Source organism: Podarcis tiliguerta, assembly GCF_965153285.1.
Source record: "Podarcis tiliguerta genome assembly, chromosome: 8".
Classification (NCBI taxonomy): Eukaryota; Metazoa; Chordata; class Lepidosauria; order Squamata; family Lacertidae; genus Podarcis; species Podarcis tiliguerta.
In genome coordinates, this window is record NC_139541.1 from 12954318 (window position 1) to 12973755 (window position 19438).

The window sequence follows — 19438 nt, forward strand, 5'->3', positions numbered from 1 at the left end:
CATTATCGGAGTTTATGGATGCCTCCCAGCTAGGCAAGAAAACATTTGAGGAGCATGCAAAGCAGGGTCAGCAAGAGTCTGGGGAAAGTCCCAAGGGCCAAAATGAGAGGCGTGGGGGCCACATCCCACCCCAGAGTTCCATTAAGGTTCCCACCTGGATTTTGCCCCTGGGCAACCTACGGCAGAAGGAGCAACCAAGCTGACTTATTTTGAATCCCCATGACCTTCAGATAGACAGGTAGGGGGTCGTAAATGGCCCAGGGAAAACCCTAAAGAGGTCGTGAGAAGGGAACGCATCCTTTCCTGTATACTGATTTCATCAGCCAGCTCCTATCTTCCGATAGCCCCGGCGACGTTCCCAACTCATTTCCGTGTTGCGCATTCAATTTATTCCCCCCGCGGATTTATTATTCATCTCTAATCCGCTGTTGGCTTGCAAATGCCACCGATCGAGGGGCCCGCAGAAGCAAGCGAAACGATGGAGAATGTAGATAGATATATCTAAAGTCAATGTTATCCAGCACACAAGTAGATCAGGAAGGGGGGGGGGGATGACCAGCAATTCCTCTTATAGTGTCCTTATATTAGACCAGTCCATGCAAGAGAGGGCTATCGATGGCTTCTAGCCACAGTCAGAGGCAGCAACAGAATGACAGCTGCCGTGAGCCACAGGAGGGGACAGGGCTCTTCAGCTCAAATCCTCCTTGTGGGTTTTGTCAGCCACTGTGAGAACAGAATGGTGGATTATGTAGGCCCCCCTGGGCCTGATCCAGCAGCGTCCTTATAATATTCTTATGTTCTCTTTGTTGCTAAGTCTAAAGGCAAACAGGATTGCCATTATTCTGAAAGCCAGCCAGCTTGAGAGTCGGATGTGTTTTGGAAGTGAAATCAATAGTAGTAGTAGTAGTAGTAGTAGTTGTTGTACAGCAGTACCTCAGGTTATATACGCTTCAGGTTACATACGCTTCAGGTTCCAGACTCTGCTAACCCGGAGAAATAGTACCTCGGGTTAAGAATTTTGCTTCAGGATGAGAACAGAAATCGTGCTCTGGCGGTGCGGCGGCAGCAGGAGGTCCCATTAGCTAAAGTGGTGCTTCAGGTTAAGAACAGTTTCAGGTTAAGAACGGACCTCCAGAACGAATTAAGTACTTAACCCGAGGTACCACTGTAGTAGTTATTGATTGCATGTCCAAAACACATCTAACTCTCAAGCTGGCTAGCTTTTGGAATAATGGCTATTATTATTATTATTATTATTTACATCCCACATACATGCATCTCTCCTCCTGATTTAATCCTCACAATAACTTTGTGAGGTTGGATAGGCCGAGAGGCAGGGGTTGGCCCAAGGTCACCCCCTGAGCTTCATGGCTTGAGCAGGAATTCGAACTCGGGTCTCCCTGGCCCTAATCTGACACTCTGGGCAAATCCAAGCAAGGGGTATATGGTTTCAAAAACCTATGAAGCTGTTTGACTGGGGGGACGACACATGCACACCCACCCACAAATGTCAATAAACACACTAATAATAATAATAATAATAATAATAATAATAATAATATTTAAATAATAAAATTTTATTTATATCCCGCCCTCCACAGCCGAAGCCGGGCTCAGAGTGGCTAACAGCATTAAAAGTAACACAGTTTACATAAAATCGTAATCAATTAATTGATTCTAAAATCAATTCATTCAAAAATCAATTCAGAATCAAATTAATGGCAACCATTGGGCTAGAGTTCTGTGAGGATTACCGAAGGAGGGGGTCAGACTATGCCTTGGCTAAAGGTCTGGTGGAACAGCTCTGTCTTGCAGGCCCTGTGGAAAGATGTCAAGTCCCGCAGGGCCCTCGTCTCTTGTGACAGAGCGTTCAACCAAGGCACAGGTTGCAGACTTGTAGTCCTGCAAATGCTGTCGGTCTCCTGTGGCCAGGGCTTATGGGGAGTATTGGGGTTGCAGTCTGCCACCTGGAGGGCCACATCATAGGGTTCGCCATCCCTACAATAGGGGCATGAACTCTTGTGAGCTGAGCTGTGTGGCAAGGTGCCCATCAGCTCACAAGTGGATCTGAGCTGTGTAGCCAAATGAGATCCAGCAAATCGCAGGATTGTGTGTGTCATCAACCCTTGGCTGATGAACTGCTTGGAATCAGAAGACCTCCACTCATCCCCTGGGGGCCTCTAGCTCCTAGGAAACAACACCTTTTAAAAACCACAGTGGATGTCTGAGTGGAGGGAAGAAAAAACAGCCTTTTGACCACAAGAACATGGTGAGGGGGTGTTGCAATGGGAAAGGAAGGCCTGAGCCAAGAAGGGATGAGAGGGATTTCTGACCCAGTTGCTCACCTCCTGAGCTGAAAGAGTTGGCCGAAAACAAACCCGGCATCCTTGAAGTACAAATGAAGCCTAGTTTCGCCCCTGCCCACTGCATACTGGCAAAATAAGTCACGCCAAGGTCTAAGTTGGGAGACACATAAGCTGGTGGCAGTGAGAGCCCACAGGGAGGGGAAAGAAGGCAAGGGGTGTGCGGAAACAGGGTTCAGGGTGTGTTTGTAGAAAGAGTCATGAAATAATAATAATAATAATAATAATAATAATAATAATAATTTACTTATACCCCACCCATCTGGCTGGGTTTCCCCAGCCACTCTGGGCAGATTCCAACAGAACAAAATACCTGTTAAACATTAAAAGCTTCCCTAAACAGGGCTGCCTTCAGATGTCTTCTAAAAGTCTGGTAGTTGTTTTTCTCTTTGACACTTGGTGGGAGGGCATTCCACAGGGCAGGTGCCACTACCGAGAAGGCCCTCTGCCTGGTTCCCTGTAACTTGGCTTCTCGCAGGGAGGGAACGCCAGAAGGCCCTCGGAGTTGGACCTCAACGTCCGGGCAGAACGATGGAGGTGGAGACGCTCCTTCAGGTATACTGGACCGAGGTCGTTTAGGGCTTTAAAGGTCAGCACCAATACTTTGAATTGTGCTCGGAAACGTACTGGGCCTGTTGGACCTGGTCACTGCTTGAGGGTTTCCCATTGCGGCATAGATCACAGAACCAGGGACATCTACTTCCGGGTTAGTGGAGCTCATTACCCGAAGCATTCATAAGGAGGATGGTACGTAACCCGAGGTTCCACTGTATCTTATTTTTGCTGATATACGCATCTCCATGCATGCTTTACGATACGATAATATTTATTGTCATTGTCTCATACAGAACAACGAAATTGAAAAAATCTACATCAGACATTCAAAAACCAACAAGCCTACTATCCCAACTATCCCGGCCTGGTTAGCCCCTAAAAACTCTGAAACCCCATAACTGAATACAATATACTCACATAGAGACTATCTTACACTGCGTTTAAAACCAAAATCGCGTTTGGGTAGAAACTGTTTCTCAGACGGCTAGTCCTAGTCTTTATAACCCTGTACCTTCTTCCAGAAGGCAGAAGCTGAAAGAGATTATTTCCGGGGTGCGCACTATCCTGCACTATCTCTGCAGCTTTCTTATGGTACCTGGAAGCATAGATTTGATCCAAGGTGGGAAGAGTGCACCCAATTATTCTTTCCGCAGTCTTTACAACCTTGCACAGCATTGTTTCTTCCCTGACCATGCAGCTCCCAAACGACACACAGAGACCATAGGTTAATACACTCTCCACAGTACAATGGTACCGGGTTTTTAATGTGTTTTTTATACACATTACATGAAGAGAGACCTCCATTGCAAAATTCAGAGGAGTGCGAATTTCAAAGGACAGCAGTGCCACAGTTCGTCAATTGGATCTAATTTCTCCTGCATCACGTAAAAACATAAGGAGAGCCTGGCTGCTGGATGAGGCCGAGGGACCATCTAGTCTAGCATCTTGTTCTCACAGTGGACGACCAAACCATGCCTCTTTTGGGAAACCTGAAAGCAGGACCTTAGTGTGAAACAGCATTCTCCCCTCCTGTAGTTTCCAGAAACTGGCCTTAGGATGCACTGCTGCCTCCAAACTTTTCAAAAAGCCATTCAAGATGGTGACCACGGCTTCCTCCTGTGGCAGTGAGTTCCATAGTTTACCAGGGTTACCATATTTCAGAAAGTAATAACCTTTTGGAAATTCCCAATCCCACCTATGAAAACCCAGTAACATCCAGGGAAACCCGGACGTTGGCAGCCCTAATTGACTCTGTGTTGTGTAAAGGATGTCCCTTTCTTTATGCCAGCTTCATCTTATCTGTACTTACCCCTCTATCCAAACTGGGTAGGTTCTGGGGCTAACAATGGCATCTTCCATTTCCATAACTAATGCCCCATCTCCAGTGCTATTTTTCTATATACAGTGGTACCTCGCAAGACGAATGCCTCGGAAGACGAAAAACTCGCAAGACTAAAGAGTTTTTCATTTTCTGAGTTGCTTCGCAAGACGGATTTCCCTATGGGCTTGTTTCACAAGACGAAACGTCTTGCGCCTTTTTTTTAAAACCGCCAATGCATTCCTATGGGAAACCGTCAATACACAGTGGTGCTTCGCAAAACGAAAAAACTCGCAGAACGAAAAAACTCGCAGAACGAATTAATTTCGTCTTGCGAGGCACCACTGTATATATATATATACAGTGGTGCCTCGCAAGACGAAATTAATTAAATTAATTAAAAGAGGTGCCAGAATTCATCATGAACGCCTCTGTTGTTCTCTGAGAATGGATGCCGCCAGAGAGGTGCCAGAACTGAGTTCTGGAGAGTGTCCAGCTAATAAAAGCCATAATAACAACAACAACAACAACAACAACAACACCCACCCACTATAAAAGAGAGATAGGTATTAATAGATAGGAGAGAGAGAAGGAGAGCATAATAGGTAGGTAGGTATCGATGGATGATGCTTGCCACAGCTTGTTCCTGGAATTCATAGCTGGCCTGTGAAGTCAGGGGGTGATCGGAAGTCAAACAGCTGTCTCCAGACGGTTCATTACCGCCATGGGATTATGGCCCGCAAGCGGGGGGGGGGGGGATGTTGAATACATTCTTTGGCAACATACGTCAGTTCGGCACCATCGCCTTCCCTCTTAGGAAATGCTCCACCACTTTTAGTCCATTGTTATTTTCCCTCTCCCTAAGACAGAGCTATTCCAGCCTGAACGATCCTTGCCCCATTCCTCACGAACTGGGAACCGAGTCTTTGAAACTTGGAAGCGAGCTAGGGTTCGACTTCGTCCGTGGCTTTCTGTCAGATGCAATAAGACACCCCCCCAAAAAAAAAAAAATATGTCAGGGGGTGGGAGTGGGCAATAAGAAAACAGCTGGCAAGAAAAAAAATGTTTATTAATTGAATGCTGGCTATTAACACCAAATGCACACGTTTTGTTGCTGAAGGCATTAGGCTGGTTCTTCTGTGAGGCAGTATGGTGTAGTGGTTAGAGTGTCAGTCTAGGATCAGGGAGACCGGGGTGAGAATCCCCACTTGGGCATGGAGTTCACTGGGTGACCGGGGGGGGGGCAGTCACTGTCATCGCCCAGCCTAACCTACCTCACAGGGTGGTTGCGGAGATTAAATTGGGGAAACCATGAGCTTCTTGCAGGAGAGGTGAGATATGCATGCAAATGTAATAATAATTCTGAATATACAGTGCTCAGTCCAGTATATCTGAAAGAGCGTCTCCACCCCCATCATCCTACCCAGACACTGAGGTCCAGCGCTGAGGGCCTTCTGGTGGTTCCCTCACTGCGAGAAGCCAAGTTACAGGGAACCAGGCAGAGGGCCTTCTTGGTAGTGGCGCCCACCCTGTGGAACGCCCTCCCACCAGATGTCAAAGAGAAGAACAACTACCAGACTTTTAGAAGACATCTGAAGGCAGCCCTGTTTAGGGAAGCTTTTAATGTTTGATGCATTAGTGTATTTTAATATTTTGTTGGAAGCTGCCCATTCATAAGCGACTGGCCACAGCGCTGTGATAAAGGTTCAAAAGGTCCCAGACTCAGTCCCCAAGCTGGAGGGACCTATTGTCCAGCTTGGTCTCAAAATATTCCCTGTGCTTCTGTTGAAATCAGCCCTTTATTCAGAATCATGAGGACTAGGCTCTTAAACTGCAGGGGGAAAGACCAGAGCTCAACAAAAGAGCACATGGGTTAGATGGACCTAATGGTCTGAACTCGGGATTAAGCAGCTTTCTCTGTTCCTAAATCTTTAATGCAAGGCAAAACATTCTTGCTATAATCTTAGCAAAACCTGGTGTGTGTGTGTGTGTGTGTGTGTGTGTGTGTGTGTGTAATTTCTCAACTCTTGCTCCCACCACCCACCCTTCCTCATCTCGCCGGTTGTTCTTCTCATTTTGTGCCAGATCATTCATGCTTTTGAAAAAAAATCTCACACCGCTGTGTTTATCATGTTTTCCCCGTTTGCGTTTACACAGCCTCCTTTAATGGGCAATAATGAATGAACAAAACCAATTAAGATTTTATCGCGGCTGAAGTGGACCTGTTAAATTCTCTCTTTCCACTCTGTCTCCCCACCGCGGTCCCTGAGAGCTCAGAAAACTCTCGCGGGTGGCACTGGTGAAACGCCACCAGGATATTAAGATGGCTTTCAAAAGAAATAACTTACACCCCCATCTTCACCACCACCGCAATACCATAAAATGAACAGGATGAGTTTGGGCTGCGAGTGAAAGGAATGCTACTCTGGATATGCTCAGAGGTCAGGAATGCAGGGAGGGTTAGAAAAAAAAATCCCTTGGCAGGCTGCTCCCTTCTAATTGCAGGCTCGAGCCAGTAGGTGGCGCTGCGGCAACCATGTCACTAATTTGCATGGCGCTTGTCTCCTAGGCAGGTGATTGGTCCTTGGTCACCAGCTAACCAGCTCAGATTGCTGATTGGCTGGGAAGCATTTATGACTCGCGGAAATAACTTAAGACCATTTGGCGATATCCAACTGAGCCAAGCTCAGGATAGACTCCTTAAAATTGCTGAAAATGGCCTATTTAACAGTGCGGGACCTCAGGCTATGGGATCTAAGGCACTTTGATGGGGGTGTTTAAAACAAGCAGTGTATAAAGTTATACATACATACTTCCCAAAAGACAGTTCTCCAAAATCAACAGGGAAGCAGTGGATTTATTTGAAGATGAAAAAGCAGACATTTCTGATATTTTTGCATCACTGAATTGTATTAATTGTTTGACAGATTGGTTTTGAATTGGTTGCAGTAATGTTCGCGATGTGTTCTAATTCCTAACACTGTCATTATCATGAGCTCAGCGTTGTCAGTGCGAAAGCCGAATGCAGATATTAAATGAAATCAAAATAAGCTCACCGAAAGAGCCACCCGTCAAAATTCACACTTCACCAAATTTCACAATGAAGTTCTCTAGCCAAGTGGGGGGGGGGACGCATATACTGGGGTGTGCATACATTTGCATATAGTAGGAAAAAGACAATGGTGCAAAAATGGCATTAAATGCATGCAGAATGCATTATGTTGGAGCAGCTGCTTTGCAAAAATGTGTGTTTTAGAGAAAACCAAATACAAAAAAAATAGAGAATCACAGAACCATGGAACTGCAGAGTTGGAAGGCACCCAAGGGCCATCTAGTCCACCCCCCTGAAAAGCAGGGATCACAGCTGACGAATCCCTGACAGATGGCCACCCAACCTCTGCTTAAAAACCTCCAAAGAAGGAGAGTCCACCATCTTCTGAGGGAGTCAATTCCACTGTCAAACTGCTCTTACTGCCAGATATTTCTTTCTGATGTTCAGTCAGAATCTGCTTTCCTGTACAGTGGTACCTCGGGTTACAGACGCTTCAGGTTACAGACGCTTCAGGTTACAGACTCCGCTAACCCAGAAATAGTACCTCGGGTTAAGAACTTTGCTTCAGGATGAGAACAGAAATCGTGCAGTGGCAAAGAGGCAGTGGGAGGCCCCATTAGCTAAAGTGGTGCTTCAGGTTAAGAACAGTTTCAGGTTAAGAAAGGACTTCCAGAACGAATTAAGTTCTTAATCTGAGGTACCACTGTAATTTGAATGTTGATTAGGAGAAATTCACACTAAAATGCTGACAAAGTTTTGTGGCATTTTCTCTCTCTTTTTAAATACAATTGGTTGTAGGAAGACTAAATTTAAGACTGGAAAAACAAGGAACTTGGTGAAACCAAATCGACACATATACACATCCCTATAGGGATCTCTGGCTATTGACCCCATTCTCTCAGCCCTCTGGAGTTGAGAAAAATGAAATACACACACACACACACACACACATTGCCAAAACTTGTGGAACAGAAATGATTCAGGTGTGAGGGAAACCATCTTAGAGCTTTGTTGGCCTGGAATTTTGAAACAGGAATGGGGAAGACAAGGTGGGCATATGTGCCAAGAATCAGAAGAGCTGATTCTCGCATCAATCAAGTGGTTTCGGGTGGCCCTGCGGGAAAACAGAAAGCAAGTGGATTGTGGGGTTGATGTCGCCCAGTTGGCCCCAGAAGGCAGGCACCCAAATGACATCTTTGCGATTTTAAACCACAACGCTGTGAAAAAATAACTAAGGGCGGGGTGAGGGGGAGAGAGAGAGAGAAAGAAGATGGGGGAAGGTTGCAGAAGCGTGGAAGCAGCTGGTTCAAAACTCTGATTATATTAATATCGGATATCAAAAAGAAGGGGGACAGAATGCGGGTGTTTTGCAAAATAACTTTCCAGAAGCTTTCCACACACATACAGAGAGATTTCTTATCTCTCCGGGTAATGGAAGTAACAGAGATGAAACTTCAGATACATTTTAAATACTCATATACGAACAGGGTGAGGAGGGGAGGGGAATTGAAGCAATCCCTGGTAAAGACTGCTCTCTCCCCCCCCCCCCCCTTCGATGTAAAACTGTGAGCTGCAAAACTGGGCAAGATTCTGCAGGCTATGGGTCAGGGCTGGGCATGACCACAAGCCCGAGTGGGTGTGGGGTAAGATACGTGACTCGTGCTTTTTGTGCAGGATGAACCTCCTGGCCACATAAAAACCCAAAGTTTTGTATTCCCCACATACTCATTTTTCTATCTGCCGTCAGGGTAAGCAAGGTGTGTTTTCGCAGTTGAAGGACAGATTGCAGCCTGGAGGAGCAGGAGCAGTGAGTGGGGAGCAGGTGTAGACTGGGAAGAAGGGGCACGGCCCAAGGGCCAGGTCAAAATGTCCTGAGGGCCACATCTGGCCCGCAGACCTGATGCATATAATGGTGTTAAGTATTAAACTGCTGGAGAGAGAGAGAGAGAGAGAGAGAGAGAGAGAGAGAGAGAGAGAGAGAGATTTTTTTCCAGAAAAAGAGATGCTGGAATTCACCATATTCTCTTGTAATGACAATGGCATTAGAGGTACAGGAAGTGAGTTTTGATGATTTCCAGCTGAAAACAAAGCTGTAGATGATGATAGATAGATAGATAGATAGATAGATAGATAGATGATAGATAGACAGACAGATAGACAGACAGATAGACAGATAGATAGACAGATAGATATAGATAGATGATAGATGATAGATAGATAGATAGATAGATAGATAGATAGATAGATAGATAGATAGATAGATGATAGATAGATGATAGATAGATAGATAGATAGATAGATAGATAGATAGATAGATATAGATGATAGATAGAGATAGATAGATGATAGACAGATGATAGATAGATAGATAGATGATAGATAGATAGATAGATAGATAGATGATGATAGATAGATAGATAGATATAGATAGATAGATAGATAGATAGATAGATAGATAGATAGATAGATGATAGACAGACAGACAGATAGATGATAGATGATAGATGATAGATGATAGATAGATAGATGATAGATAGATGATAGGCAGGCAGACATCAAGACGAATCATGCCCAAATTGGCCAGGACTGCATCCTTAGAAGCCAGTGTTCTGGGATTTTTCACACAACGGCCCTTTAGTCCTGTTTCTTGGGATAGGGAAGGGGACAATGAGTGAACCAAACACAAATTGTGTGGTTAGAGCAGCGGTTTTTGTAGCGGTTAGACTGCAGGGGTCGGCAAACTTTTTCAGCAGGGGGCCGGTCCACTGTCCCTCAGTGGATGAACGAATTCCTATGTCCCACAAATAACCCAGAGATGCATTTTAAATAAAAGGACACATTCTACTCATGTAAAAGCACGCTGGTTCCTGGACCGTCCGTGGGCTGGATTTAGAAGGCGATTGGGCCGGATCCAGCCCCTGGGCCTTAGTTTGCCTACCCATGGGTTAGAGTGCTAGACTATAGGACCTAGGAAAGAGAGTGTTCAAATCTCCCACTCAACCCCAAAGCTCACCGGGCAACTTTGGGCCAGTCCCTAACTCTCAGCCAAATCTACCTCACAGGGTTGTTGTGAAGATAACATGGAGGAGAGAGGGAGCTTTAGCTCCTCTGAATAATACGTGGTGATAATAATAATAATAATAATAATAATAATAATAATAATAAAAAACAACCCTCAAAAGACTCTCCTGTATTCTGGGCACCGTATTTTTCACTCTATAAGATGCACCAGACCACAAGAGGCACCTAGTTTTTGGAGGAGGAAAACAAGGGAAAAAATATTCTGAATCTCAGAAGCCAGAACAGCAAGAGGGATCGCTGCTCAGTGAAAGCAGCAATCCCTCTTGCTGTTCTGGCTTCTGGGATAGCTGCGCAGCCTGCATTCGCTCCATAAGGCGCACACACATTTCCCCTTACTTTTTAGGAGGGAAAAAGTGAGCCTTAAAGAGGAAAAAATACAGTAAATATCAGAGGGGCCCAGGTGAGTCCTGCTCCACAAAATCGATCACATGACGTCCTGCATGCATACCATTTGAATGGCAACACCCATTAACTTTTTGGGGGGAGCTCACCCTTTCAAATGTTTTCCTGGGGGGGGGGAAGCCCCCTCGGCCCCTAGGAATTTGCTCCTATGATTCTAGCTCATCGTTTGGAGAGATGTGTCCCTGAGTTGAGGTCCCCCTCTTTCCATGGAAGGGAGTCGCCCCTTGGTCACCCCAAAAATGCAGCGTTCTTGCTCGGAGGCAAAGGCCTGGGGGCACAGCTTCCTCCTTTGTGTAGCATTGGCACTGGCAGCGTTCGAGGAAGATGTATCATCCGAACCACACAAGGAGCCTCTAAAATCCAGTTCACCACCGACTGGGGGCGGGGGGCAGAAACCGTGCAGCTGGCGTGGCAGAAAACATCCAGTGAGGGAACCACAGAGGCTTGCCCAACATGGCATTTCCTTCTTAAATCCCAAGCAACCCCGAGCCAACTTTCCTGCGGTTGGTTTGGCTGTCAAAATGCCTCTTCTCCTCCCTCTTCCCTCCTTTTGAAAAAGAAAAAAAGAAAAATTATATATATATAATTCTGCCATATATTCTGCCATGTGAACCAACCTTGCTGGCTTCAGACACTCGCAAATAATTTATCTCTTGGGGGCTTTCCCCAGAGACCAATAAGAGGCGCGATCTCAGCCATGGAATCCAGGGGCGAACGGCGCCAGTCCCCTTCACCTGTTGCGGTTCTCAAATTTTCCTGGCTCCAAATCACGAGCTTTCAGACAAGTCCTCCCTGGAGTACCCTGAGAAATGTGGGGGTAGGTACATTCCCTCTTCTCCCCCCCCCCTCTCCCCACCATCACCACAAAACACACACTCCTCACAGCCACCAACTGAGATTTCTCCACACACACACATACACACACCCAAAAAAAACCCCAACCTCCATGCTAGCAGATGAGAGAAGCTTCAGATCGTCCTTCTGGTGGGAGACACAGGGCTGGCATCATCGCCAGTCTCCTTTGCCCACCCGGCGCGGCCGTTTCAGAGCCGCAAATCCCAGAAGGCCACAAATGGGCCACCCATGGGCCCGTTTTGTGTAGGCAAACGGATTTCAATGTGCACTGTTTCTTTTTTTTTATAATAATATTTATTAGTGGTTTTATAGTTACAGGGGGGGGGGAAATATGAGAGGGGGAAAAACAATAAAAAAGTAACAAACAGTACATCAAAAATAGAAAGAAAAAACAATACATCAAGACAACAAGAAAAAACAAAAACATTTAAAAACACATCCAATTTCCATATCTTTATCTTTCATTTACTTGTTTCCTCAACTTCCTCACACCTCCCTTTTTTGTATTCTAGTTCAAGTTAGCTAATTCAGCAAATCCTTTCCCTCTTTCTCAATTTTTTGTTCTATAATTTATCTTAACACAATCTAACTTTAAATTTTCCACTTTAACCCATTAACAATCAGTTTTTGCTTAAATCTTTATAACATTTCTGCTAAAACCTTATAACTTCATTCCAGTATTCTTCTAACATTCATCAATGTGCAGTTTCTCCTGCGAACAGGCATGCCCGGCCCACAAACTTCATTCCACACGATGGCAGACATGTTTGTTTTTGGATATCTGAGGGACCTATTCCTAGATTGGGTGAATGGTGGGGGAGTGGGGGTGGAGACGGTTTCAACCGCATCAGAAATTGTGCTACACCTTCTGGGTTAACGGCAAGGGAAGCCCCACACAGAACACACTGCAGCAATCTAGTGCATGAATTGGGGGACGGGGGACGGGTATTGTTTTGCCCGTTTTATTTTACTTCTTGTTTTTGCTTTACTTATTTACTTGTTTTCATCCTGAATTGTATTCTGCGAATCGGCCTGAGATCCTATGACGAAGGGCAGTATATAAATCAAATTAATAATAAATGAAACAAAACAAAACAAAACAGTAAAATAAAAATAATATAAAAATAAAAAACTACTGTGACCAGGCTTTCCTGGTCCAAGAATGGTCATAGCTGTCAAATCAATTGCACTTTAAAAAAAAAAAAAAGAATTGAAACTCTTTCCCCCTGCCCTTCCCAAAACAGTTAAAAATAAATAAAAATAAGAATTGAGACTCTTTTCCCCTGCCCTTCCCAAAACAGTTGGAGAATTTAGTCTGGATAATATTGGGAGGAATTGCCCAATTAGTCAGCCTGCAAATGGAAGGGAGTTTTTTGTTTTGTTTTGTTTTACACTGAATTCCGCACAGGAACTCATTTGCGGTGTCTAACCATGCAATTCTATCTCTCTCGCCAGGAAAACAAGAATAATGGCAGTGTTCTACACTTCGGGGCTGTTGTAATGGTTGCCAGAAGGATGCCTGTCATGAATAAGCTAATGATACCCAAGTGTCACTAGGGTGTTGCTTTTCAGCTGGAGTTCAACAGAGCTCAGCTCCAGTGCCTCTTAGGTGGGCGCTGTTGCCATTCTAAGAGGACAAGGGGAAAATTCTCTGATACCTCTTGTTCTAGAAAAAATAGCACTGAGTGTTGCTCTATGGCCAGAGTTGGAGAGAGGGGAGATTTTTTTTTTTAATCTCTCCTCTGCTTTGAGCACTGTGGCACTCCTCATCATATGGCTCTTGGGGCTTTTCTTTGCAGAGGACCCCCAAAACATCCTTTGTCCCTGTAGTCACCGCAATGGAGCCTCTCTAAGGCAAGTGAAGATTTAGAAACCAACCTGGAGGAGGAAGAGGAGGAGTGGAAAGAGCACCATCTACTGTCAGATGGCCGTAATTACACATTGCATCCAAAACAATCTTCCATTCCAGAGTATTTCACACACACACACCCCACCTGGAGCAAAGGGGAAAGATTGCGGCTGGGGGAGGCGGTGTTCAAAGCAAGCACATTCCAGGGTCTGGTTGAGGGGGTGGGGCATGCCTGAAATTTCACAGAATATTAAAGTCCTCAGTGAAGGCAACCAATTTAAAAAAAAAAAAACCAGAAGTTAAAAACACAGTAAGACAAATCTAAAAGCCCATTGAACTACAGTGGTACCTCGGGTTACATACGCCTCAGGTTACGTATGCTTCAGGTTACAGACTTCGCTAACCCAGAAATATTGCTTCAGGTTAAGAACTTTGCTTCAGGATGAGAACAGATATTGTGCTCCGGCGGCGCAGCAGCAGCAGGAGGCCCCATTAGCTAAAGTGGTGCTTCAGGTTAAGAACAGTTTCAGGTTAAGTACGGACCTCCGGAACGAATTAAGTACTTAACCTGAGATACCACTGTATGTACTGTATGAATAATTGCAGCGGATTATTTATTAGATGATTGAGGGGGGGCTCCTGCCATTTGAGGATGGCGTATTGTCTCAATGCTGGTGGGGGGAGCAGGTTTTGAGAGAGCACTTTTTCACCTTATATACGCAGTAGGTCTCTGGGTTCTGCAGGAGAATAAGAACCTAAGAACAGCTTGCAGGATCAGATCATCAGCCCCAGCCATCCAGCCCAGCACCCCATTCTCATAGCGGCCACCAAGGCGGCTATGGGGATGTAGCGCTCATCTCGCTTTCAGGCTGAGGGAACCGGCGTTTGTCCACAGACAGCTTTCTGGGTCATGTGGCCAGCAGGACTAAACCGCTTCTGGCGCAAGGAGACACCGTGACAGAAACCAGTGCACACGGAAATGCCGTTTACCTTCGCGCTGCAATGGTACCTATTTATCTACTTGCACTTTGTGCTTTCGAACTGTTAGGTTGGCAGGGGCTGGGACAGAGCAACGGGAACTCACCCCGTCGCGGGGATTCGAACTGCCAACCTTCTGATCAGCAAGCTCAACAGGTTCAGATGGCCTTGCCCTCCATGAATTTCTCGAATCCTTTCTGAAGCTGGGTGGCCCATCTCTGCCTCTCTGCAGAAGTGAGTTTCATCGCTTAACTATGTGCTCTGTGAAGAAGTCCTTTATTTTTTCTGTTCTTTTTATTAAAAAAAATTAAGGACTTCTTTGAATTACAAAAGAACGTGCAATCTCTCTCTCTTTTAGATCATAGAGTCTCTTAGTGATGTTCAATGCAAGACAATGTTGTATCTAGCATAGGGGTTGAGAGAGAGAAAGAGCTGGGGAGAGGGTGAGTGTTAAAGTTGCAAATTATTTTTCCTTTTCTCAGAATTGATATATGTGGGAGGTTTTTTGTGTCAGCGTGAATTGGGTAGGTCCTCTTTTTATTCATTTGTTGGATAGCCACAGGTTCTCGTATTATTGATCTCTCCTTGATGCCCCCAAAATATCTGAAGCCCCTGCTCCCCAGAAACTTGAATCAGGACCTTCAGTGTGGTGGCCCCAGAAACAGCATCCCAGTTGAGATATGACAGGCACATGCTACCTGGACTTTTTGGAGGGGGTATTGTTCTTCAAAACTATTTTTTTAAAAGTTTAACGGTGTTTGCAGCAACTCTGCAGATCACCTTGAGATGTATATGTATATGGTGATTCGTAATTTACTCGTTTTGTTGTTGTTGTTTAGTCGTTTAATCATGTCTGACTCTTCGTGACCCCATGGACCAGAGCATGCCAGGCACTCCTGTCTTCCACTGCCTCCCGCAGGTTGGTCAAACTCATGCTGGTAGCTTCGAGAACACTGTCCAACCATCTCGTCCTCTGTCGTCCCCTTCTCCTTGTGCCCTCAATCTTTCCCAACATCAGGGTCTTTTCCAGGGTGTCTTCGCTTCTCATGAGGTGGCCAAAGTCTTGGAGCCTCAGCTTCAGGATCTGTCCTTCCAGTGAGCGCTCAGGGCTGATTTCCTTCAGAATGGAGAGGTTTGATCTTCTTGCAGTCCATGGGACTCTCAAGAGTCTCCTCCAGCACCATAATTCAAAAGCATCAATTCTTCAGCGATCAGCCTTCTTTATGGTCTAGCTCTCACTTCCATACATCACTACTGGTTTTACTCATTTTAATTAACTATATTTATATTCTGCTTGATTGTAAACAGAACTTCTGAGCAGTATACCAAAAAAAGCAGCGAAATTGTCAGTAAAGAGGTTTAAGCACCCTCAGTTGTAGCCAATGATAGCCATACTCAAAGCAGACCCATTGAAATGACTAAATTAGGTCCATTCATCTCAATGGACATGCCCTGAGCAAGTTGGATAAAAATTCAAATTTGTTAACAGTTCAGATAAAAAGCAGGTTAAAACATCTGTCAGCGTCTACATGTCTGGATAGATTTGCCTATTATTAGCAACATTGATATTAAGGAGGAGGAAAATGGCAAAGGGAGACAATGTTGTGTAATGGTTAGAGCATCAGACCAAGACCTGGGAGTCCAGGGTTTAAACCCCCCACTTGACCACAAAGCTCACTTGATGAGCTTGCTCCAGTCACTGCCTCCCTAACCTACCTCACAGGGTTGTTGTGGTGATTAAATGAGGAGGGGGAGAATTGTGTAGACTACCTCAAGCTTTGTGGAGAAAAGGGTATCAAGGCAAAAAAATAAAACTTAAGGATTGTATGCAATGCTACTCAAGAGTAGGGGACAAAGGTGGTGCTGTGGGTTAAACCACAGAGCCTAGGACTTGCTAATCAGAAAGTCGGCAGTTCGAATCCCCGCGACGGGGTGAGTTCCTGTTGCTCAGACCCTGCTCCTGCCAACCTAGCAGTTTGAAAGCACCTCAAAGTGCAAGTAGATAAATAGGTACCACTCCGGCGGGAAGGTAAACGGTGTTTCCATGTGCTGCTCTGGTTCGCCAGAAGCGGCTTAGTCATGTTGGCCACATGAGCCGGAAGCTGCATGCCGGCTCCCTCAGCCAGTAAAGCGAGATGAGTGCCGCAACCCCAGAGTCGGCCACGACTGGACCTAATGGTCAGGGGTCCCTTTACCTTTACCTTTACTCAAGAGTAGACCTACCGGAGTTCATTATCCCGACTGAGGACCGTTGATTTCAATTAGGTTCCCCTGAGTAAGATTTGGGAAGGGGAGACAGGAAAGTGGAATGGGCAAATTTGTCCATCTCAGCTTCAGACCACCTGTAAAAAGCCTGCCGTGGTGTCAAACGCATGACAGGAGCACCGGCTGTGAACCCTGAGCGCTTCAAGGTGCTTTGACGCACACTGGCACCATGGACACCCACCCGCTGATCCATCCACTTTCTCCGGCAGGCATCCCATGTGGTTTGAGTTACCACCTTGAGCAACACAGACAGGAGAGCGGAAGGTTGGTGGGAGTGGGGGGGGGGGGCCAGGAGAAGTAGAAACCCCAACTTTGGGTTCTGTCCAAGAAGTGTCACACATCATCATCCGGCCTGTAATAATAACTACTTATCTAACAAGGGGGGACGTCAGACAGTTTGATTTGCCAATTAGCCTCACACTGAGCTGCTAACCAAAAGCAGATGGACTGATACGTTATCTCAGTGTTTCCCCGCAAAAAGGGGGAGAGAGAGAGAGAGACAAGACGCTTTTGCCTGGGCTGAAACAGGAGGCACACTCTGTTCTTAACACCCAAAAATTAAAGGGGGACTGCTAGAGCTGGGCAAAGGGTCCTCCCTCGTCTGTCTCTGTACGAGTCGCCGTTCTCGGCAACTCATCCAGAGATGTGACAGGCACCCTCCTCCACCTACAGCTGGGGTGTTCTGGTGCGACCCAGAAGCAATGGGATGATGCTTCCAGGTAAGGCTGCAGTCTGGAGCAGGGGTCAAACCCTTCAAAGACAATTAAAGCAGGTGAAATTCCGCAACCAGCCCAAACGTCCTGTTCACCATGGCCGAGGTGGAAGTAGATTGGTGAAATAATAGGGCTGCCGTACATCCGGATTTCCCCAGACATTACTGGGATTTCAAAGGCAGAATTGATGTCCGGGGGGGTGATTTCCGAAAGGCAGCGCTTTGTCCTGGATCTTAAGCTAGTCAATTAAAAAATCACGTTTTTGTAAATTTTAAAATTTTATATATGATTTATTTATGATGGCCAATACTTTTAAAAAAGCTCAAATTTTTTGGGGGGTGTCCTGGTACCTTATGGGGTATAGGAGATAAGAAGAGATTAGATGAGAGGAGTGATGTGTCTCTGTCTGAGATACGACTCGTCCCGGACCTCCCACTTTGATCTGCCACTTTTATTTTCCTTTGAACACCACCCAGTCCAAATGGGCAGCTTGCATCAATCAGAGGGAAGTGGGGTGCAAAACAGTTGTCTTCCAAACAGTGGCGTAGCGTGGGTTGTCAGCACCCGGGGCAAGGCAAGTAATTGCGCCCCCTAACCCGGGGCAAGGCAAGTAATTTGCGCCCCCCCCCCTGCTGCACTGTCCCTCCCCCAGATAGTCCCTCACTCTTCGTGACCCCACGGACCAGAGCACGCCAGGCACTCCTGTCTTCCACTGCCTCCTGCAGTTTGAACAAACTCATGCTGGTAGCTTCGAGAACACTGTCCAACCATCTCGTCCTCTGTCGTCATCTCCTCCTTGTGCCCTCCATCTTTCCCCAAATCAGGGGAACATCCATGAAGGGGTCCCTGTTGCTATTCAGCTTAAAAAAAAATAAAGTGTCCCCGGATTCGTTGAAAAAAATCTGGTAACCATACCCCAGAAGGATCCCAAATTTGTTGTGTGAGTCGTTTTACTGAGCGGAGTCCTGGTCTTCTTGCCTGAAAGACCAGCTCTGGTTGTCCTGCTGTCCTGAAGAAGACAAATTGAAATAGGTGGACAAGAGAGTTGAAAGCTTGCCAGTGTGCTAGCAGGGAACACTCAAAATCCCTTTTCTCTCTTCTTTCCCGCTAACTTCCCCCTCCAACTTTCACACACTCAGAGTTGCGTTTATCATCTTCCAAAAAAAAAGAGGTGTTTCAATAGCATTAAAGAGCTGATTTGAAGGTACTGAAGCCATGAAAATTCAGAGTTCGGGCTGAGAGAGAGAGGGAGGGGGGGAAATCCTCTTGATGCTCTGCCCCAACTTACAGAAAGAGCATCTGAGAACGTTAGCTATGGGCCTCTCTGTCTCTGAGCTGGTTGGCTTAGACTGGTCTGAAGATAGAGGAGACCCAGAGAGGAAGGCGTTGGCAGAAAAAAGAGGGGGGAAATCAGAGCTTTTCAAGAGAATCAAACAGTAAGTAGGCCGGCTTTATAAAAGACTCAGATTCCACATAGGGATTGGACTTTATTCGCCGTGAACTTTGGTAATAAAGCAGTATGTGCTGGTGTTTTCACAATTCTAAAGCCTGGCATGGACCTGGTGCTGTGGTTAGGGAGAGGAGAAGAAACTGGATACTGGATCAGGCCAATGGCCCACCCGGTCCAGCATCCTGCTTTCACAGGGGCCAAACATACCCTCCAACATTTCTCTGATGAAAATAGGGACATCCTATTCCATATTGATAAGAGTAGTTTTTTTATCTGCATCCCACCCATCTGACTGTTTTGTCCCAGCCGCCCTAGGAGTCTTCCAACGTATATAAAAACATAATGAAACATTTAAATCAGCCTTTCTCAACCAGCGGGTTCCCAGATGTTGTTGGACTACAACTCCCATCATCTCTGAGCTCTGGCCTTGCTAGCTAGGGGTGATGGGAGTTGCAGTTCAACAACATCTGGGGACCCACAGGTTGAGAAAGGCTGATTTAAAGGATTCCATCTACAGCAGGCATCCCCCAAACTTGCCCTCCAGATGTTTTGGGACT

At 45.9% G+C, this 19438-nt stretch overlaps 1 long non-coding RNA gene across 1 annotated transcript in view; it reads left to right on the plus strand.

Annotated features, from left to right (window-relative positions):
- Positions 1-1035: 1035 nt before the first annotated feature.
- Positions 1036-19438, plus strand: part of LOC310683961 — an 82732-nt gene continuing 64329 nt past the window's right edge. The window contains exon 1 of the long non-coding RNA XR_014514593.1: positions 1036-1159. This is a non-coding gene — a long non-coding RNA (uncharacterized lncRNA). The remainder of the gene's footprint in view (positions 1160-19438) is intronic.